The sequence below is a fragment of the Mus musculus genome, chromosome 10, assembly GCF_000001635.26.
Source record: "Mus musculus strain C57BL/6J chromosome 10, GRCm38.p6 C57BL/6J".
In the NCBI taxonomy this organism is placed as follows: Eukaryota; Metazoa; Chordata; class Mammalia; order Rodentia; family Muridae; genus Mus; species Mus musculus.
Window position 1 is genome coordinate 95,823,342 of NC_000076.6, and position 21,453 is coordinate 95,844,794.

Consider the following 21,453-nt stretch of genomic DNA (forward strand, 5'->3'; position numbering starts at 1 on the left):
AGTATCTTGCTAGATTGGTTTAGGATGAGATAGAAGAGTCGAATATGACCCCAAGGTCTTAGCTGAGAGACTGGAAGACTGAAGTTGCCATTCATTGTCCAGAGTGAGAAAGACTGAGGCTGGGATGTGACTTGGGGAGCTTGGTTTGGGACGGATGAGATGTCATTGCACACCTAAGTGGCGATGTTAGGTGAGCAGCTGTTTGTAAAGGTTTGGGTTCAGAGGTCTTGAAGATAAAGCAACCAGCCCAGTGCTCAGAGCAAAGTGATGTCACAACTGATTCCTGTATCACTTATTTCACCTTCCTGGCTGCTCTGTTTTGTTTATAAGCATTAAAGAGCAGAAGGGACTCTGGAGTCCATTCTAATCCATAATAGTGTATGACTTCTTATCTGTACAAGACTGCATATATGTTATGGAAACGAAATATATTGATTAAAGAACCAAGTTGACCTTTTCAGCCCCAGTTTCATAAAGAGGATAATGTAGTATGTATACAATTTCTTCTTCACCTCTAAACCAGTAGCCAGGGAACAATCAGTAGTCTCAATCAATTACTCCTGCCTGTGTGCTCCCTCCCTGTCTTAGTTAGCGTTTGACTGCTGTGAACAAACACCAAGACCAAGGCAAGTCTTATAAATGACAGCATTTAATTGGGGCTGGCTTACAGGCTCAGGGGTTCAGTCCATTATCCTCAAGGTGGAAGCATGGCAGCATCCAGGCAGGATGAGAGAGTTCTACATCTTCATCTGAAGGCTGCTAGCAGAATACAGGCTTCCTGGCAACTAGGAAGAGGGTCTTGAAGCCCACACCCACAGTACCACACCTACTCCAACAGAGCCACACCTTCTAATATGGCCCACTCACTGGGCCAAGCATATACAAACCATCTTACTCCCTAATCTCCTTCAAAGAGCTGTTGTTCATTTCCAGGTCTTCCCTGCCCTTCAGTGCGTTCTTCTCTCCTGCTCAGAAGACTAGAGAGTGCTAGAGAGCCAAGAGTTTTACATCTTGATCTAAAGACTGCTAGGAGGAGACTGTCTTCCACAGGCAGCCAGAAGGCTCTGATTCCACACTGGGCAGAACTTGAGCATAGGAGCCCTAAAGTCCACCCCCACAGTGACACACTTCCTCTAACAAGGTAACACCTCCTCCAATAAGATCACACCTCCCAATAGGGCCACTTTCCATGGGCCAAGGATATTCAAACCACCACAGGCTGGAATATAGTTTCCGGATTCCGGAAATTTGGAAATGGGAATGCCTGGTGGAGGAGAAGTTGAGAGGATGTATAGAAGTCTTCATGTCTTCTGAATCCTGCGCATGTGACAGATGTAGAGTTAGTGAGGGCTGCTGGCCTCTTTCTCTCCTTTTATGGTTGGTGTGAGCTCTGGGAGGCCCCTGCTTTGTAGGGTTAGCTTGAGGCTCTTGATGTTTCCTGAATTGGCTTTTACATGGCAGGCAAGTCCCAGAGACAGGAATGGCAGGTAGTTCAGGTGTTAAGATGAATCTCCCACTTATTCTTTGCTGCCATAACTGATTCACAGATCCGTGCTTGTAAGTGTCTAGAAAACTGAGCGTGGAAATAACCTTTCCTTTATGCAATAAGTAGTAGACACACAGGTGAGGCTAGCCAGGAGCATGACCAATTCCCTTAAAGGAGTATAGGCAGAGGCCATGCCAGCCAGAGAGACAGGAGACAGGCTGAGGAAGTGCAGCCGCCAGTGCCTCCAGCCAGCCTGGCATCTTCAGTATCTGGCTCCAGCTCTCTGACCCTTGTCTTATTCCATTCTTCCTGAGGATTCATGAAGAGTATGTAGGGGAACGCAGAAGGCTTTTTATAGGCATCCTGGTTCAACCTCTGATGGGTTGCTGAAAAAAAAAAATATTTCTCAGCGGAAAGATCTTTAGAAATGTCCTTGCCAAGTGTTTTATTTAGTTCTTCGTCACGGGACATAGCTATGCAGGGAGATTTTCCTAACACTTTCCAAGCTCTTGGGCTATGGGACAATTAGGATGTCGCTACATCAATATGGGAGGAGCAGGGTACTTTGAACCACCCTAGATTTCTGGAATCCTTAAGCTATTTACATCAACAGCCCTAGCCCGAACCTGCAGAGGTTGTATAAGGAATCTTTAAACACGCCCCCCCCCCACTCCCTCCCCTGTGTGTGGAAGAAAAATCTCTGATGGAAAAATAGAAGGCAACCCAGGGACATCACCCCTGTTAAGGACAGAGGGCTGGTTTTCACCCCTGCTTTTCTTGAACCTTTCCTGATGTTTCCTTTATGGAATTTGGAATGGGGAGCCTAAGGGCCTGTCCTTAAGGGGAAGGGAGATATCCTTCCCGTGTGTGGAGGAGGGACCAGAGACCCCACACCAAGTTCATTTTGATTTATGCCCCCATGTTTCCTTTCTTGTTTTCTGCTGGGACTGTCTGGATTTCTAAATTGCAGGGGGAACAGCTGGGAAAACAGAAGAGCTGTTCTAGTCTGCTCTCTGGCCTACCTCAGACTCCAGGAGTTGTGAGTGGCTCAAGGTTTCCAGGGTGGCTTGTGGGCTCCTGTGGATCTGAATAATCCAGATGAGATCAGGAGGAAGGGCATGGACTGGGAACATTTGTGAGCCGGAGAGTCTTGATCCCTTTTGGGTTCAATGGAAAGTCACTGTCCGTAAATCAGCCACCTCCTCTTTTTTCTCTACCTCAGCACCAGAGAGAGAGAGAAAGCGGGGGGGGGGGGGGGGGGGGGGAGGGGGGGGAGGGGAAGGGGAGGAGGCAGGAAGGAGAGAGGGAGGGGGAAAAGGAAGGTAGGGAGAAGAGGAAGAGAAAGAAAATGTAGCTGTCCCCACAGTGAGGGTCAAGTCTGACAGCGTTGTGGTCCTGACTCTGTGTCTGTGAACTGACAACCTGGGATGTAGAGTTACCCTTTCTTGGCTTTTTCATCTACTAGACAAAGAAAAGGAGACCATTTTTAGTCTTTGTTGTTTTTGTTTTTTTTAAATTGTGATATAACACACACATACAACATAAAATCTTCAGTTTTTTTCTTGCTGTTACATTGTGCTTTGAGATAGGGGTGTGTAACCTTGACTGCCTGGGAATGCACAGCCCCTGTACTCAGCACCCCCCACCCCCTCCCCCCAGTGCTGGGCTTACAGGAATGTATGGTCATGCTTGGGGTGCATCAGTGGTATTGTGTATGCCCCCCCACACTATTAAGAAACAGATTTCTAGAACATTCTTATACTTCAAATCTAAAACTAAACCGATTAAACCACTTGCCTTTCCCAAAGAATCTGGTAACCACACGATACTTCCTTTCTCTTCTCTGTGAACCTGACATTGGACAGTTCATAGAGAAGGAATCGTACAGTGCCCGTCTATTTGTGACCAGCTAACTTCATTTACTGCAGTGTCCTCGGGGTTCGCCTATACTAGAGTGTGACCAGATTGTCTTCCTTGCTATGGCTGAGTAACTTTCCACTCTTTGCCTGTTACCTACAGCTTATCCACAGGTGACAGTGGAGTGGTTTCTGTATCTTAGCTTCTGTGAGTACTTCTATTCAAAACACATATATAAAAATACCTGTTCAGATATCAGCTTTTGATTTTTTATATATACATATATGTACAGAGACATATCTAGGAAAAAAGTTACCAAATCATGTGGTAATCTTATTTTTAAAAAATTTTAAAAATGATTTACCAGACAGGATTTTGTTTGTTGTTGTTAATTTGGTTTTGTTGTTGTTTGTTTGTTTGTTTGTTTGGGAGGGGGTTCCAGTTGCTTGTTTTACATGGTTATTTTATTTCATGTGGATGAGTATTTTTGGCTGCATGAATGTACACAAACCACCTGCATGCCCGGTGCCAGGGAAATCAGAGGAGAGTGCGGAATCTCTTGAAACCGGAGTTCAGATTTTTGTGAGCCACTGTGTGGGTGCTGAGAAGTGAACCTGGGTCCTCTTTGAGAGCAACGTACACTCTTAATTGTTGAGCTAGCTCTTCAGCCTCTGACTTGTTTTTGTTTTGGGAGAGGTTGTTATTGTTTAGCCCAATGTAGTCTTGAACACATTGTGTATCTGAAGCTTGTGAACTGCCTCTACCTTCAAATGCATAAGAAACTAAACCTACCAGGAACTCTGACAGACTTTTTTTTTTCTTTGCAAGTTGGACTTTAGTTCTGTGTGACAAGAAGATAATATGCTCTCTTTTTTTAAAAAAAAAAAAAAGACTTATTTATTTATTTTTATGTATATGAGGGCTCTATCTGCATGAACATCCGTGTGCTAGAGGAGGGCATCAGATCCCATTACAGATGGTTGTGAGCCACCATGTGGGTGCTGGTAACTGAACTGGTAACTCAGGACCTCTGGAAGAGCAGCCAGTGCTCTTAACCACTGAGCCATCTCTCCAGCCCTGATGATATGTTCGTTAGGGCTTGTGTGACTGGATGTTTGTGACTTTGGGGAAAGTGTGACCTGGTAATGTTTTTCCCTCTCAGGTTGACACTTCTTCAGATCTGACTACATGTTGACATTTCTCTGAATGCCTTTCATGTGTTAACACAACAGCATCCTCATGACAAGTATGACCACTGAAGGCCTCTTTGGACAGTCTAGGGATGCTTTCTCTCTCTTCTGTCTGTCTCCCTGCCTTCTACAGCTTTCAGAACCCCATTCTTGCGTTCTTACCATTTCTACCAAGCTTCTTCTTTCTGCCCTCAGCTGGACCCTAATCTCCTGAGACTCCTGCTTCTCTTTTGTCCTTAGATAGAGAAGACTCATTCTAAAAAGAAGCAACAACAGAAAACAAAACAAAAAAATTGTAAAATGCTTGCTTATGTTTTCTGGGGGTGGGGGTGGGGTGGGCATGCATGTGCCATGTCACGTATGTTGGGACCAGAAGACGACCTGCGGATATCGGCTCTTTCCATCCTTCATCTGGGGTCCAGGCACTGAACTCAAGGTTGTCAAGGTCAGCAGCAAGCGCCATTACTTGGTGAGACTCATTCTTATCCACCCTCTGCCCTCTGGGCTGGGTGTTGGGAGTTGATACCACCCTTACCCTTTAAAATTGTCCCCAGGCCATATTCTTCCCTCCACACATAAATTACCCTCACACCTTATCCTCTGTCAAACCTATCAAATATCATCAGCCACCGTCTCTAGAGCTCACGTAGGGTTTTGGCAGAGGGCTTGTGACCTATCTCTCTCTCCCTCAGGTTTGGCAGGGTGTCAGCTGGATGCCTCATGGACAAGAGGGTAACCTGCTAACCCGCTGGCTCCCGGTCTTTAGCTGTAGCTTCTATCCTGCCCTGCTGGCTTGTCTGCAGCCCTGCACAGCTGTGTCATTAACTCCAGATCGCTCTACCCAAAATCCCTAGCCCTGATGTCCTTCCAAATTATTCATTCCCTGTCTCCAAGACCCCATTGGCTGATGGTGTCCAGATCCGCCCTCCGTCTCTTCCTATAGCCTCTGTCCTTACAAATGATTAGAACCATTTTCTCACTCTTGTCCTTCAGTCTTTAGGGCAAGCCTCCCCTTCTCCTTCTCCTGTTTGGAGAGTGAAGCACTTGGCCTTTCTTCGGAACCAATGCTCCCTGCTGTGTTCTGTGTTCTCATTACTCCTCAGATGGGGCTTCTCTGACAATCCCTCTGCCTCTGCCCCATATATTTGCCCTCATGTCCTCTCTCTTCAGATATGTCACCTCTCCTCATTCTGCATGGTTCTCTCATATGCAGTCTATCTGGGGGCAAGGATGGAGGAGTGCCACTCTGTGTATCTTAATTGAAGTCTAACTTGCTTCGTAACTAGAGCACAGAGGAAGAAATAGAACTTTCTTGTCCCTGCACTCCTGCTTTGTATATAGCATGAGATTGGACCAAATAAATGCTCAGTGAACCTCTTCCAGCAAAACTGTCTTTATACAATAGAATTTCTCCTAGCAATGTCTTAAGTTTGTAACTGCCTTGGAGGCAAGCCTTCCAAACTGGCTTACAAAAAGCCCAGTGTTCCTTCTACAGAGCATTCTAAGCAAATATCTAAAAAGAGAGAGAGAGAGAGAGAAGGAAAAAAAAGCTTCTAAAAGGCATTGAATTCATCACATAATAACCTGTTACCTTACTGTCCCTCCCTTGAGGAAGCCAAAGCTGTGTGTGTTTATGGTGGTGGTGCCAAACCAGTGTGTGTTTATGTTTATGGTAAGATTGCTAGGTAATGTGATTTCCATCCAAGGCAGATACATGCATTCCAAAGGGATCTTCAGAAGGTAGCATGCCAACTTTGAGGGATAACTTCTATTCAGCTCAATTTAGGCCAAAGAAAGGCTGATGGTTTCCAGACAGATGGGGTCTTTTGTGGATGGAGCTGGACAAATGAAAAGAATGCAGAAATCAAGCAGACAACAGAGAGATTAGTTGAATTCAGCCTAGGCCAATGGCTGCTGAATTCCATCTACCCAAATTAAGCTGCACTGAAAAGGGCCAGTATGTGCTATTTCAAGAGGGCCTGGCTTGTTCTGACTCCAGGAGATTGTCTTTATGTCAGTATAAAATATGAAACTTATTTTAACCGTGGGTGGTTAAGTTAGAAGGTTACAAAAATTTTGATAAAGTCTGTAAGCAAAGCTAGACTATTTAAGAGATTTGCTTCTCTGGTGGTCTAGGGTTTATTTGATTAAGATTACAGCAAGAGCTTTTTAAATACTAGAAAAGTTTTTGCTTGTTTTGGTTATAAATTTGTCCTGTTGAACATCTGAATATAGCAACCTGAATATAGCACATTTATAAGTGCACTTGGAAATAGAGACTATTTAATCAATTAAACATGTAACTGAGATGGAGTATTTACAGTCTAGTGTGTCAACTAGAATTTCTGGAAACTTGACAGAAAAAAAATGGAGAGACTTTTTCTTATTTAAGTTTTATTCATTTTGCATCGAATCAAGATTTGAGTCAACAAGAACCAGTTGGTTTCAAAGTCACATTTGAAACTTTGAAAATGCAAATGTTAGCTTAAAAAATCAACTGATTGAGGTTAGAGAGGCGCCTTAGTTAGCAAAGAGCTTGCCTTGCAAGCATGAGGATCTAAATTCAATCCTTTGATAGAACCTACATTAAAAAAATAAATAAATAGGGCTGGTGAGATGGCTCAGAGAGTAAGAGCAGTGGTTGCTCTTCCGAAGGTCCTGAGTTCAAATCCCAGCAACCACATGGTGGCTCACAATGTAAAGACAGCTACAGTGTACTTACATATAATAATAAATAAAATCTTTAAAAAAAAACAAATTAAAAAAAAAACCCTGGGGGTTGATGAGATATCTCAACAAGTCAGTCCACTGCTCCAAGACTGATAACTGGAGTTCAACTCTAGCACTCACCTGGTAAATGATCGCTCACTCCCCTAGGCTGCCCACACATTTATGTGGTGGCACACACAATAAGTAATTTGTTTTAAAACATAAAACATAAAAGTTGGGTATGGTAGGGAGACAAAAAGATTCCTAGGTCTTACGGGCCAGGCAGCCTCACCTACATGATGAATTAATTATAGGCCAGTGAAAGACCCAGTCTTCCCCTCAAAGAAAAGATTGGCAACACATGAATACTTAGGAGACTAATCAAGGTCTTATCTTAACTTTTCTGTGTCCTCATTGAACAGGTGACAGATCAGGATTAAGCTAGCTCAAGGCACCATTCACTTTGGATAATATACTGACTCAATGACAGGTATTTATCAGTTTCTCAGTGAGGGAAGTGCAATGTGCGTTCACTGTGAAAACTTGACACCTCTGGAAACTGGGAATCAAACGTGATAAGGTAACAAGCAAGGGTTCTTAAAATAACCAGTACAGCAAATGCAATCTATGTTCGCTCCCGGCTCGCAGGGAAAATGGGAAATTGGCCAAATGGGAAAGCAGAGGAAAAGCATCAAGTCTGGGATGCCTGAGTCCTTGCTATCATTCTCCATCAAAAGCCATCCCTTTGTCTCCTCCACTCTTGCTATTGCTTGACACTCCATGTGAATTTAAGCAGCAGTGACTGTCTTTCTCTAAGTCTTGAATTTAGCTGTGGAATTGATGGGAGTGTGTCTTAGTTAGGGTTTCATTGCTGTGAAGAGACACTGTGATTACAGCAATTCTGATAAAGGCAAGCATTTAACTGGGGCTGGCTTACAATTGCAGAGGTTTGGTCCATTATCATCATGGTGGGAAGCATGGCAGGCTGCAGGCAGACATGGTGCTAGAGGAGCCAAGAGTTCTACATCTTGATCTGAATGCAGTCAGGATCAATACTGTCTTCTACAGACAGGTAGGAGGGAACTCTCTTCCATACTGGGCAGAGTTTGAGCATAGGACCTCAAAGGCCACCCCATAGTGACACTCTTCCTCCAACAAGAACACACCTGCTCCCACAAGGCCACACCTCCTAATAGTGCCACTTCCCATGGGCCAAGCTTGCTCAAACCACCTTAGAGTAGTCCAAGGTTATTCTCATGGGATTCTTACTAACAGTGATTATTCTTAAATGTGTGCCTACCAAGAATTCAAGAAGTTAGGCTCCAGACAACCAAACAACCCTATTAAAAAATGGGGTACAGTGCTAAACAAAGAATTTTCAACTGAGGAATATCAAATGGCTGAGAAGCACCTAAAAATTGTTCAGCATCCTTAGTCATCAGGGAAATGCAAATCAAAACAACCCTGAGATTCCACCTCACACCAGTCAGAATGTCTAAAATAAAAAACTCAGGTGACAGCAGATGCTGGCGAGGATGTGGAGAAAGAGGAACACTCCTCCATTGCTGGTGGGATTGCAAGCTGGTACAACCACTCTGCAAATCAGTTTGACAGTTCCTCAGAAAATTGGATATAGTACTACCTGAGGACCCAGCTATACCACTCCTGGGCATATACCCTGGGCATGCTCCAACGTGTAATAAGGACACATGCTCCATTATGTTCATAGCAGCCTTATTTATAATAGCCAGAATATGGAAAGAACCCAGCTGTCTTTCAACAGAGGAATGGATACAGAATATGTGGTACATTTAAACAATGGAGCTACTCAGCTATTAAAAACGATGAATTCATGAAATTCTTAGGCAAATAGATGGAGCTAGAAAATGTCATCCTGAGTAAGGTAACCAATTGCAAAAGAACACACATGGTATGCACTTGCTGATAAGTGGATACTAGCCCAAAAGCTCCAGATAACCAGGATACAATTCACAGACCACATGAAGCTCAATTAGAAGGAAGACCAAAGTGTAGTTGTTTCGGTCCTTCTTAGAAGGAGAACAAAATACTCACAGGAGCAAATATGGAGATAAAGTATAGAGCAGAGACTAAAGGAAAGGCCACCCAGAGGCTGTCCCACCTGCGGATTCATCCCATACACAGTTACCAAACCCAGACACTATTGTGGATGCCAAGAAGTGCCTGCAGAAAGGAGCCTGATATGTCTGTCTTCTGAGAGGCCCTGCCAGAGCCTTACAAATACAGAGGCAGATGTTAGCAGCCAGCCATTGGACTGAGCACGGGGTCCCTAATAGAAGAGTTAGAGAAGGGACTGAAGGAGTTGAAGGGGGTTGCAACCCCATAGAAGGAACAACAATATCAACCAACCAGACCCCCCCCCCCCCAGAACTCCCAGGGACTAGGCCATCAACAAAGGAGTACACATCACTCCAGCTGCATATGTTGCAGAGGATGGCCTTGTCATGCATCAGTGGGAAGAGAAGTCCTTGGCCCTATGAAGGCTCGATAGATGCTCCAGTGTAGGGAAATCAAGGGTAGGGAGGTGGGAGTAGGTGGGTGGGTGGAGGAACACCCTCATAAAAGCAGGAGGAGGAAGGATGTGATAGGGTGTTTCCAGGAGGGAGGGAAACTTGGAAAGGGGATAACGTTTGAAATGTATATAAAGAAAATATCCAATAAGAAAAAAAAAAACAATAAAAACTAACTAAATAAAAAGAGTACCTACCATTTTCTTGGAGAGTATCTTTAGGAGAGGTGGAGTATTGGCAGGACAGCACATAACTTTATTCTTTTATTTTTTTTTTTTTGTTTTAGAGATTCAGATATTAAATATTTATCTGTTTTGATGTCTTGTGGCATTGATTTTAAAAAAAATGGTACACTAAAACAAAACCTGAAGACTTCAGATCATACCTTGCTATAAATAGCTATATTCTTTCCAACCAGATCACAAATACTGCAATTTGCAAAGACAGGGAAACACAAAGAAGAGGGTAAGGATGAACTATAGCTAGAGAAAAATCATGCCCAAATGTTTTGTGCACATTTCAACCTGATTTTCCTAACCTCATGAGGACATACTGTCACGGGAGCCTTACGCTTTATAAACATGCTTGCCACTGCAAGATTATAGGATGTTTACTACTTTATACTGCAGTGGTTTTAGCGTTATAGTGCCTACATGGACTTAGGTTCTATTACCTAACTGACCTTAGTTTATTTCCTTAACCAGTCCTGGCCTGTTGCTTATTTTGTTTCCATTCTTGTCTTTAAAAACAAGGCAGTGCTATTTGAGTTGTCCTTCGGATATCAAGGCAAGCAGTTTTAATCATGCAAGAGTTCAGAATGTATGCAATCATTATGCTTCCTGAGAAACCCATTGAACACGGAATGTACCTGGCCCAGGAGGGGCTGGAAACAGAGCAGGGGCTTTGGTGGTGAACACTGATATTCTTTAGCTCTACGTGGAAGAACAAAACAAAGGGGCAGCATCTATACATGGTTGTATATGTTACAGAACCTGATAAGTCAGAAAAATTTGACTAGAACATCAGAGAAGAGAAAGGGTAAATGTAACCATGCAGAGTGCGAGCGAACCCAGAAGATTCCTCTCTTAGGGTTTCTGCTGCTGTGATAACAGAGCATGGCCTAAAGCAACCTGAGGAGGAAGTCCTCTACAAGCTCAGTCATGGTGTCTGTCACAGCAGCAGAAAACTAAAACAAAAGATTAGGCTGGAAAAATAATTCCAGTTTACTAATCAGTGGAAATGTCACCAATGACGGCGTGAACAGGTCTAACGTCTTCTCTTGTCTGATGTAATAGGAAATACACAGAGCCCTATGAGCATTAGTAAACACAATGGAACATGATCCTGAACTCATTTGAGACATTAGTTTACAGGGCCGAAGGGACATTGAATGACATGAGCCGTCACAACTGACCAAATCCAAAACATGAGTAATATCTATGACATGACATGACATGACATGACATGACATGACATGACTTGATTCCTTCAATTGATAAATGAAATAACACAAAGGAGAGAAATAACCACATATTATAGAGACAAGATATATACATATTAATTGAAAAAAAAGAGAACTATTAATGAATCTGACCTGTAGAACTTTTAGATTTGTGTTGAAACAACATGTAAGAAGACACTTTCAGCACTCTACTTGTATTTAGATGGTATTAAGAAATTATCATTGTACCGGGGAGGTGATTCAGCTAATAAGAGCTCTTGTGGCAGAAACACGAGGACTTGAGTTCAGATCTCCAGGACCTGCCATAGCGTGGTAGAAGCCAGGGCTAGGAAGATCACTGGCCAGCAGCAGAATTCTGATTCAGTGATACATCCTGTCTCAGAGGAACAAGATAGACAATAGGAGTGCGGGATACCCTGTACTTTTTCTGGCTCCCAGACAGAAGATGCATACTCCCACACCCATACACACACAAAGGAATTGTTGCTTACTTGGATATATAAAATAATGATATTAATGTAATACTAATTTGAAATATCATTACTGAGTTTCACCATAAACCTGAATAAAAGGAGAAAAAAAATCCTTGCCCCAGAGGTTTAAATTGAAGTCCCTATGAGTTAGTTGACTGTCAAGTTGACATTTATTTTAAGCTATTCTAGTGAAAACAGAAAGGTGAATAAACGGGGATCCATCCCATAATCAGCTTCCAAAAGCTGACACCATTGCACACACTAGCAAGATTTTGCTGAAAGGACCCAGATATAGCTCTCTCTTGTGAGACTATGCCGGGGTCTAGCAAACACAGAAGTGGATGCTCACAGTCAGCTATTGGATGGATCACAGGGCCCCCAGTGGAGGAGCTAGAGAAAGTACCCAAGGAGCTAAAGGGATCTGCAACCCTACAGGTGGAACAACATTATGAACTAACCAGTACCCCGGAGCTCTTGACTCTAGCTGCATATGTATCAAAAGATGGCCTAGTTGGCCATCACTGGAAAGAGAGGCCCATTGGGCTTACAAACTTTATATGCCCCAGTACAGGGGAATGCCAGGGCCAAAAAGTGGGAGTGGGTGAGTAGGGAAGTGGGGGGGTTATGGGGGCCTTTTGGGATAGCATTGGAAATGTAAATGAGGAAAATACCTAATAAAATACATATATATATATATAAAGAAAGGTGAATAAAATAACAGAAACTAAATGGAGAAGGAACTAGGGAAAATGTTGACAACACGCGAGATTTGGGCCCCTGGCAGCTGAGAGTATTCTTCTTACATGTGCGTCTGTTTGATAATTTGCATTATAAAAACATAAAGCTACAACGAAGTATCAAGTAGGTATAGTGGTACCTTTTTTTCTGATTATTAGAGATACATTCTTGGAAGTGAAATTGCAAGATCAAATATTACACATGTTTTGAGAACTTGTTCTATTTGAATAAATAAACTTTAAACCAGAGTTATTTATTTTTAGTAATATGGAATTCATGTTAAAGTTCTAACATAGTGAGCAAAAAAAAAAAAAAAGATTTTTGTTTTGTTATTTGCCCAAGGATAACTGTTTCTTTGGATAACTGTCCCTATTCCTACAGAATATTAGTTGTGTCATTTCCAGCCTGTTGGATACCCAACAGGGAAATGTGTGAGGAGCAGTCTTTGCTTAATAATACTTCTGCTCATGTTTGGAAAAAGAACTGCAGTTGGCTTTCTGGGTTTTACTTTTGAAATGAAGAGAAGTTAAGGTTTATGTCTTTGGCCATGTGGTGAGACAGAGAGATGTCATTCCACAGTATAGGAATGACTGAAGCATGGTGCTCTGAGGATGGGAGTTGGGGGCAGAGCCAGTGGTGTTTAAGCCCATGGAGAAGTAAAATGGTGAAAAGAATCAAGGCTGAAAAGGACGAGGGGACAGATGTAGCTCTCTCTGAAAGGCCTCAGCAACAGGAGATGGCAGAGCTTTAAAACAAAAGTAACAGGTGGGCAGGCACATTGGCTCAGTGACTTTTCCACATTGTGGACAAGCCAAAACATCTGGGTTTAAGCCTCATGCCCTACGTGGTAGAAGGAGAGATCGTGTTGCAAGTTGTCCTCTGACCTCCACATGGGTGTCACTGGGCATTTGTATGTGTGTGGCACGCCCACAGGGTAAGCGGATAAATGTACAAACATTTTAAGAAAGAAATTAAAAACAAGAGGGGGAGAGAAAGAAAAGCTTTATACCATGTGTTAATGATTTGCCAGTCTTAGTCAACAGAAGAATTTGGTAGGCTACAGGAGGCAAATTTCTCAGCAACGTCCCTGCCTCTCCTTCCAACCACCACTCTGCCCCTGACATTTAGCTGGGGCTCCTCCTCTACCTAAGATAGAAATAGAGAAGTATCACGGGGGATTGTTCAGGTTCTGGCATGGGGGACGATGTATGCTCAAGTCTACATGATTTGCTAGGGGCTGTGAGTAAGATGAACAGTGGGGAAAGGACATGTGTATTGAGAAATAGTTTTGCCACAAAGTTTAAGTGCAAAGGTCCGTGAGTGTATTCTGTGACAAATGTGATTTCAAAAGGTGTTTTTTTTTTAAAGGTGATAAAAACAGGACAAATGTCCAAAAAGTCACATTTTGTCTTGGTCAATGTCGTCATCTGAATGTGCTTACTCACTGCTCTAGATCATTCTTTTTAATTTTCCAAGTATATACACCAAGTGTATATAGCATGGTTTAGAGTTAGATGCTATGAGGACATGAAGAGACAGACATATCCCACTGATCTGGGAGAATGGAGACCAAAAATGCATGAAATGTAGCATCTGGAGAGTTCAGTAGAAACGGCAGGAGTGAAAAATGAACTCAGGTCAGTTTGCAGAGCATGTGATTGAAGGAGGATCGCACCAGATCTTAAGAGACATCTGCACAGTGCTTCATTTCTTATAGAGTACCCTGCATTGAGGACAAGCATGGGGTCCGCCCGGCTCTGCTTGGGTAGATTCAGAGTGCTTTGTGAAGCTGAGAGCCTCATATGGCTGCACAGTGTTCATCAGTCTGTTCTCAGTTGTAATACAGTAAAATGAGCCTCTGATTAGCTTCTGGACATCAGTGCTAATTCTGAGCATCCAGGACCCATGACGCCTATCAATATTTGGAGACATGATAGATTCCTCCCGTACTCCAAACAGTTAACTACCTTCAACCATAAATCTTCTAATACTCTCCTATGGTTGCTCAGAAAATCTGTAAAGTTTCTCTTGACCTCACTCTCTTCATTTACATATGCTATCTTTATACTTCTTCTATTAGGGAGCACCCTGTGGGCAGTAGATGGGGTTAATGTCTACAAACTACAGAGGGACTATGATGGGATGTTTCCTTAGGGATGTTTAGAGTGATACCTCGTTTTTATAGACAGCGATTCTGGGACTCCCTGAAAATTAGCTCCATTTTGTTTTAAGTCAGACTTCTATTCAAATGATATCCAGTCTGATCTTTGACTAAAATATAGTTTATAGGCTACTTGTGTCTAAATTAAGTAAGATTATTAGAAATAAAGAAATAAAAGGTGTTGTGCACCTGTAATTTCACTACTTGGGAGGTGGAGGAAGAAGAGTCAGGAGACTGAGACTACACAAGACCCATCTGAAGAGAAGAAATGAGGAAGAGAGGAAGGGGGGGTGCTATTGAATCAGAGTATCTGGGTATGGAGTATGATAATCTACCTTTTAATGAAATGCTATAATGCTTCTTACACAAGTTGGCATTTCAGAACTATCTATTTGATGGTTATTAATATAGACTTTTCCAGTTTCCAGCTGTGTGGCACAGCAGCAATTTATTTAACATCTCTGGGTTGCAGTCTCTTCCAGATTAAGATAATTAATTCTTCAGGATTATTTATTAAAATGATAACATGCTTTGGCTGTCTACTCAACGGCTATTTCCTAGCATAGCTGGACCATCCAGTGGAAACCAGTTTTATTTTGCTGGGGTGGTTACATTCCACATGTCAAAGGAAGGTGAGACAGAGGTCCCTTAGGATGCAATCCCCACCATCTCATTCTCCTGGATTGACATACAGATCCACATTGGATTTGATCCTTGAAAGGATATGTGTAGGAGAACCTGAAGGGGGACCTTTTGGGTCAGCATTTCTTAAGCTGTAGGAAGGCACATGTGGGTCTTCTACTTTGTTGGCGGTTGTCTATGTACACCTGGAATCATTGCATCCACTAGGCAAGCTCAAATGGAGACGATGGCCTTACTCTGAGAACAACAGGGTTGGAAGATGAGTTCCCTGTCATGGTGTTGAAATGCATATCAGTTATTTTTCTGTGGCTGTGATAAAACTCCACAGCCAAGGAAATGTATCCAAGCATGTTTATGTGGGCTGATGATTTCAGAGAGATTCGAGTCCGTCATAGCAGGAAAGTACAGCAGTCATTGGTAGGCATAGCAGGAAAGCACAGCGGTCATTGGTAGGCATCATGGCAGGAGCAGGTGCTGAGCAAGTGGCAAGCAGAGAGAGAGAAGTGAAGAAGAGAATGTAAACTCTCTAAGCTCTCTCCCAGTGACGTACTTCTTACAGCAAGGTCCTATCTCCTAAAAGTTCCACAACTTCCCCAAAAGGGGTTATCAACTGGATACCATATATTTAGGTACAGGGCCTATAGGAGGACATTTCTCATCCAAACCACCATAAGATACTCAGTCAATCAACGCAGAAAGAAAGCCTCTCATTGGCCAATAGTTACACGAAGTAGGAAACACCTACTGTGTAAGCCACTTGATTTAAATATTAATAGGCATCCTATGTAAATCCCTTTTTGTAATGTCAAACATACTATTTACACTATTTTCACTTTATTATTAATTAATAAATAAAATATTAATCTTGGCTAAATTTGGGGCAGGATTTATAGTGTCACTATGATTAGAAAATACATCTACTCAAAAATATTTGATAAAATACAGCTTCTACTTTTTGTTGCAGTCCAATGAAAGTATGGTGGCTTCACTGTACAGAATCAGCCTTCCTTCTAACCCTTGACTTTGCTGTAGATATGATGGCTATTTAAACCTTCACTTAAATTTAGCCTTCCTTAAAGAGTGATTATAATTTGAAAGAAAAAGAGGGCTTCCAAGCTTGAAGGGAAAACACACTGTAGCTGAGAATTATTCAGGGAAAAAGCCTAAATTTATGATTTTCTGTAGGTGGCACCGTAAGGGCATTTGGAGGGTAGTTAGAAATCAGTTAGTAGAGCCATGAACTTTCTGTGTCATGAGGTATCAGAGGGAATTAGCTGAAGTTAGGTGCCCTGCCCAAGGTTATTCAAGGACAGCATGAACAAAGAGGGATTAGAATTCACCCTCACACTGCCTAGAATTCCTGTGCGTGACTGGACTTTGCTACGTGATGTTACTTGGGGGCAACGCTAATTATTGTGGCAACAATATCTCCAGAGGACAAGGGGAGGGACAATGGTGTCATTGACTTGTAGAGTGGCTCAACAGCAAGAGGTCTCTGAGATCATCCCAGCAAACACTCTGTTCTTACTGGGGATGAAACTGACATCCAGAATGGCATAGTCAGGGTCAACTGGCCAGAAAGGGGAAGGAGGAACTTGAGAAAAGCATTGACCCTTGACATTCTCTCCCTCTTATTCTCATTTCTACTGAAGGTTTTTTTTTTTTTTTTCAACCCTTTGGAGAAACTGTGGACTGTATTCCTCATATTTCTTCACCAGATTTACTTAAATTTCATTTACTTTATCATCTAATTACAGCAGACTTCCCAGGTATCTCTTGAATTCTCAGATGTGCTAGGCCAGTGCTAACGTTTATGGCTGGTTTACCAAGCTGTTTTGGGAAAGAGGTCATAACGTACCTGTCTCTTCTGTAGCTCCATAAGCTGGTAATACTTCATTTCCAAACAGCATAAGTGGAAATCAGAGAGCTATTTCACCATGGCTAAACAATCATTATAACACATTAGCCATGTTAAGGGTTGGTCTTAGCATAACACACTGGACTTGTTCTTATCTTTTAAAAAAATAAACTGAGGGATTCAGGGGTGCTTTATAAATCTCTTGCCTTGTGGGCAAGAGGAATGAAGTTTGATCCAGAATCCACATTAAAGTTTCAAGTGTGATGGTGTACATTTATGGTTCCAGTGCTAGAAAAGAGGAAGCAGGAGAATCATTTTTATCCCGTTGGCCAGCCATGCAAGACTATTATTGGTAAGCTCCCAATCAATGGCACAGTGCCTCAAAGGGAGTGGGTGGCATTCTGGAAGATGACACTCAAGGCTCTCCTCCAGCATCTAATGAAGAAACATGATTATACACACACACACGCACACACACACACACACACACACAAATACACAAATGAGAGAGAGAGAGAGAGAGAGAGAGAGAGAGAGAGAGAGAGAGAGAGAGAGAGATGAGACAGAGACAGAGAGATGGAGAGAGCTGAGAAAGTCAGAGCTAATGATTGCCACCTTACAGAAGAGGAAATCATGCCATAGCTTATATAACTATACAGCTGGAATCAAAAGCAAGTCCGACGGAACGAAGCTCTTGACAGATTTCCAAACAAGACAGAATGGAAATTCTGATGTGTTTAGAAGCACAGAGAAATAATTTAGCCACTGACCACAGAGAATACTGAGGACTGAGTGAACTGGGACTATTAAAGATAGAGTGACCTGGGTCATTAACAGAAGTACTGAGGACACCGAATCTAGGAAAAGCAATCACTGGAGTCTAAGAGGGTTGCCTATTTCCCAATGTGTTTTGGATCTGAACTTTCTAAAAACCTACCAAAAGTATGTCTGGTTTGGAAAGAACCTTGGCCCCATCGGACAACCAATAGGAGGTGCTAATTAGGAATTGAGGTTTTCAGATGGACTCATTATTTGCAAGGGGAACTGTGCTCTTGAATCCTGTGTCATGGGATAGAAATTGCCTCACTCAGCTTTGACAGATGCATTGGAGCAAGGGTTTAGAGAGCAGAGTGTGGAACAAGTCTGAGGACAGTAGCATGACCTTGGATCGTTGTCTTTCATCCCTAACTTCTCTGCTCTGAAATGGGATAAGAATGATAGTCAAGTTCCTAGCTTTGCTGTGAGGGTATAGTGGAGGATGGCTGTACCCCTCATATTTCTGGGGTACCCCTCACAGAGCTGGGCAGTCAGCCAATCAATGTTCACTGCAATATACACTGATGGTTATCAGTGCGATATATGAGCAATTGGAAGAACGTTCAAAAAAGAGGGGGCTCTACTTTTTCACTGCCTTTATAGATTTGCATTACTGCCATCTTCAATAGGTCACACACACTTTTTTTCTTTAGACTTTGATGTCCCTATAGAATGTCAACCCAAGAGTGCTTCAACATACACCATTATGCCACGTGGCAACAGGAAGACTCACAAATGACATATCTGGTTCTCATCCTAAGCTATATTTTGAGACAATGGGTTGCCTCTGAGCCAGGCTTGAAACCAAATGACCATCTTTCTCAAAAATACTAAAGGTTAGTTGCCTCATTTATACCTGTGGGATTTAATTTATGGACATGACTAAGTGACATGGAGAAGCTAATGCTACTGGAAAAAGAATTTATCACTTATTTTTTCTAAGAAGAGGATGAATGTCCATCATTCTGGGCTACAGGAAAATCACTGGGTTTGGTCAGGAGCCAGAAAGGAATGAGGGGAAATCATAAACTATAGGCTTGTTTTACAGAAAAGGCAAGCAGGGCAGTGAGCCGTTCAGCATTGGCAGGCTTGATGTTCCAGGGGGGGCTTCAGGAGCCTGAGCATGCCTGCCCCTCACTTGGCCCTGGGGTGATATAGGGCATAGGTAATATTGGCTTAGTGTCTGCGGGTGAGATGAAAAGTGTGTAGTGATGGGGGCTTGGGATTGGCTAGTTTCTATGTATAACACATTTATAAAAATAATTATAAAACACACTATAAAAAATAATTCACTAGTTCTGGAAAGAGTGGTCTTTCTCCATGTTTAGAAGACTCCCTAGTGTGTTAGAACATCTCAGAACACAATAAGCAAACATTTACAGTTAATATTCTCTACCTTCATTGCATACCTCTACCCTCATTCTTTGGTGCCTGCAGTCCTCCAGGTTCTCTGGAAATGCATGACTTCATAGGTGTCAAGGTTAAATGCACAGGACAAGCCCCTTGGGGTAAGGAGAGAACAAAAATAAAAATAAGTCATCAAAAACTATGGCAACTCACGGCTCCGTGACTAGAACCTTCATTCATTTCAGTTCTGCGACTGTCAATGCCTTGAAAGTGTTCAGACTGAGATTCTAGGTAGAAGTCTGGATTCTAACTGTGGGTTTCACCACGTCAAAGCAAACAGCACCCAGCTCCCGCCCACACAAGGGCATGCATGTGAATTATTCACCGCATCTGATTCTCTTTTATGGGCAGCTATTTTTGTAGGCAGTGTCAAAGACTTAAATGGTTGAGGTGATTTGCATAGCGCAGCATTTTTACAGCTACTTTAGGGAATTTTATGTTTACTGGCGCACAGACTCTTGAAGCAAGAACAGATGGTAGAGGTATTGTCTGTGCGTATCTGCATTGCAGGTAGATAAGAGGAAAGTTCAGGCTATGCTCCTTATTGTGGTGTATTGTTAATGGGCAACTCTGATAAGTTACTGGGCTTTAGTTACAGCAAAGAAAATCTCAAGACCACAGTGTTGGAAGAACACCATATTCTTTGTCAATCATTCACATGGCTTTGATCTCAGATATTTGATCTCTCTCAGTACTTACTAGTTCTACTAGATTGGAAGCTCCTTCTAGTTCTGCTTTTAATTTCCCCATTTCAGTATAGTGTGTGAGTGTGTGTGTGTGTGTGTGTGTGTGTATGAATGTGTATATGTGTGTGAATGTGTGTGAGTATGAGTGTGTGTGTGAGTGTGTGTGTGTGTATGAATGTGTATATGTATATGTGTGTGAATGAATGTGTGTGTGTGTGTGTGTGTGTGTGTGTGTGTGTGTGTGTAGGCTGAAGCACAATCTTGGGTATTGTTCCTTAGGAGCTGTCTTTTTTTCTTTTTTAAGACAGGGTCATGTTCCATCTTCTCCTTCTTTGTATCATTCTTGTGGATGACGTGTAAGCTCTCAGCTACTTCTCCAGGACCTGCCTGCAGCCTTGCTTTCCATCATGATGGTCAGACACTCACCCTCTAAACTCTACAAAAGCTCCAAATTCAATGCTTTTTGACATATAAGTTGTCTTGGTCATAGTGCCTTGTTTATGGCAATAGAAAAGTAACTAGTTGTTGGGATACACTGTATGAATTTGTGTCTCTGTCCTTCCTCACCTACCTAAGGCATTCTCTGATTGGCTTTAATAAACATCTGATGGCCAGTTAGTTGGACAGGAAGCAGAAGGTGGAACTTCCTGGGGAAGAGAAAGGAACTTTGAGAAGAAAAAGAGGAAGGGCCTTTCACCAGGAGACATGAGAGGAGACAGAATGGAGGTTACTACAGACATGGAACACATAGCTAGCCACATGGCTGGATAGGCTAGGTCGACAGATTAACTTAGATGAACTAGTTGAGAGTCTACCCAGATAAGGCCCAAGCTTTAAACTATTAAAAGGTCTCTGTGTGGTTGATTGGGGAACTAGCTGGTTAAGAAATAAGAGCCACTGTATTAATTTCTAGCAGTAATTAATAATATAGATATTAATAATCATTTTTTACAACTAATGATATTTGTGGAGGCCTGCCCTTTTCTGAAGAGAAATGGAGGAGAAGTGGAGGGGGTGGGGGAGAGAGGGGAGGGAAAGGGGAAGGACTAGGAGGAGATGAGGGAGGGGAAACTGCAGTCAGGATGTAGTTAATTAATTAATTAATTAATTAAAAAAAAGTAAGACACCCACTAAGATAGATTGCTTATATGCAATGCTTGTCAACCTTAAAACCACTGTATAAGTATACCCACCAGCAAAGAGTTGTACATTCCACCATATTTAGAAAGTACTACCTTTGTTGTAACACGTCCACACACTCATATCACTCACTCAGATCTATACGTCACAGGTACTGTCTGGGGTTGGACACACTCATTGTTGTTCTCGTTATCTGATTTAGATGTTACTTTCCAGTGCTTGCTTTTGCAGCCTGTGAATAGTGTGAATAGCTTTTTAACTTGGAGTTGAGTGAAATCT

At 42.4% G+C, this 21,453-nt stretch overlaps 2 long non-coding RNA genes across 5 annotated transcripts in view; one reads left to right on the forward strand and one right to left on the reverse strand.

Annotated features, from left to right (window-relative positions):
• Positions 1–21,453, forward strand: part of Gm33377 — a 79,491-nt gene that overhangs the window by 6,021 nt on the left and 52,017 nt on the right. The gene's annotated exons all lie outside the window — the stretch shown is intronic.
• On the reverse strand, positions 632–19,569 carry Gm33543 (predicted gene, 33543). Of its 4 annotated transcripts, none has more exons than NR_169126.1 (4): positions 19,502–19,569; positions 4,696–4,789; positions 2,509–2,643; positions 632–1,872 (listed from the first exon to the last, which is right to left on the reverse strand). It is a non-coding gene; the product is annotated as a predicted gene, 33543 (long non-coding RNA). The 4 variants fall into 4 exon arrangements; NR_169125.1 differs by having other exon boundaries at positions 19,351–19,569; NR_169124.1 differs by having other exon boundaries at positions 19,338–19,569.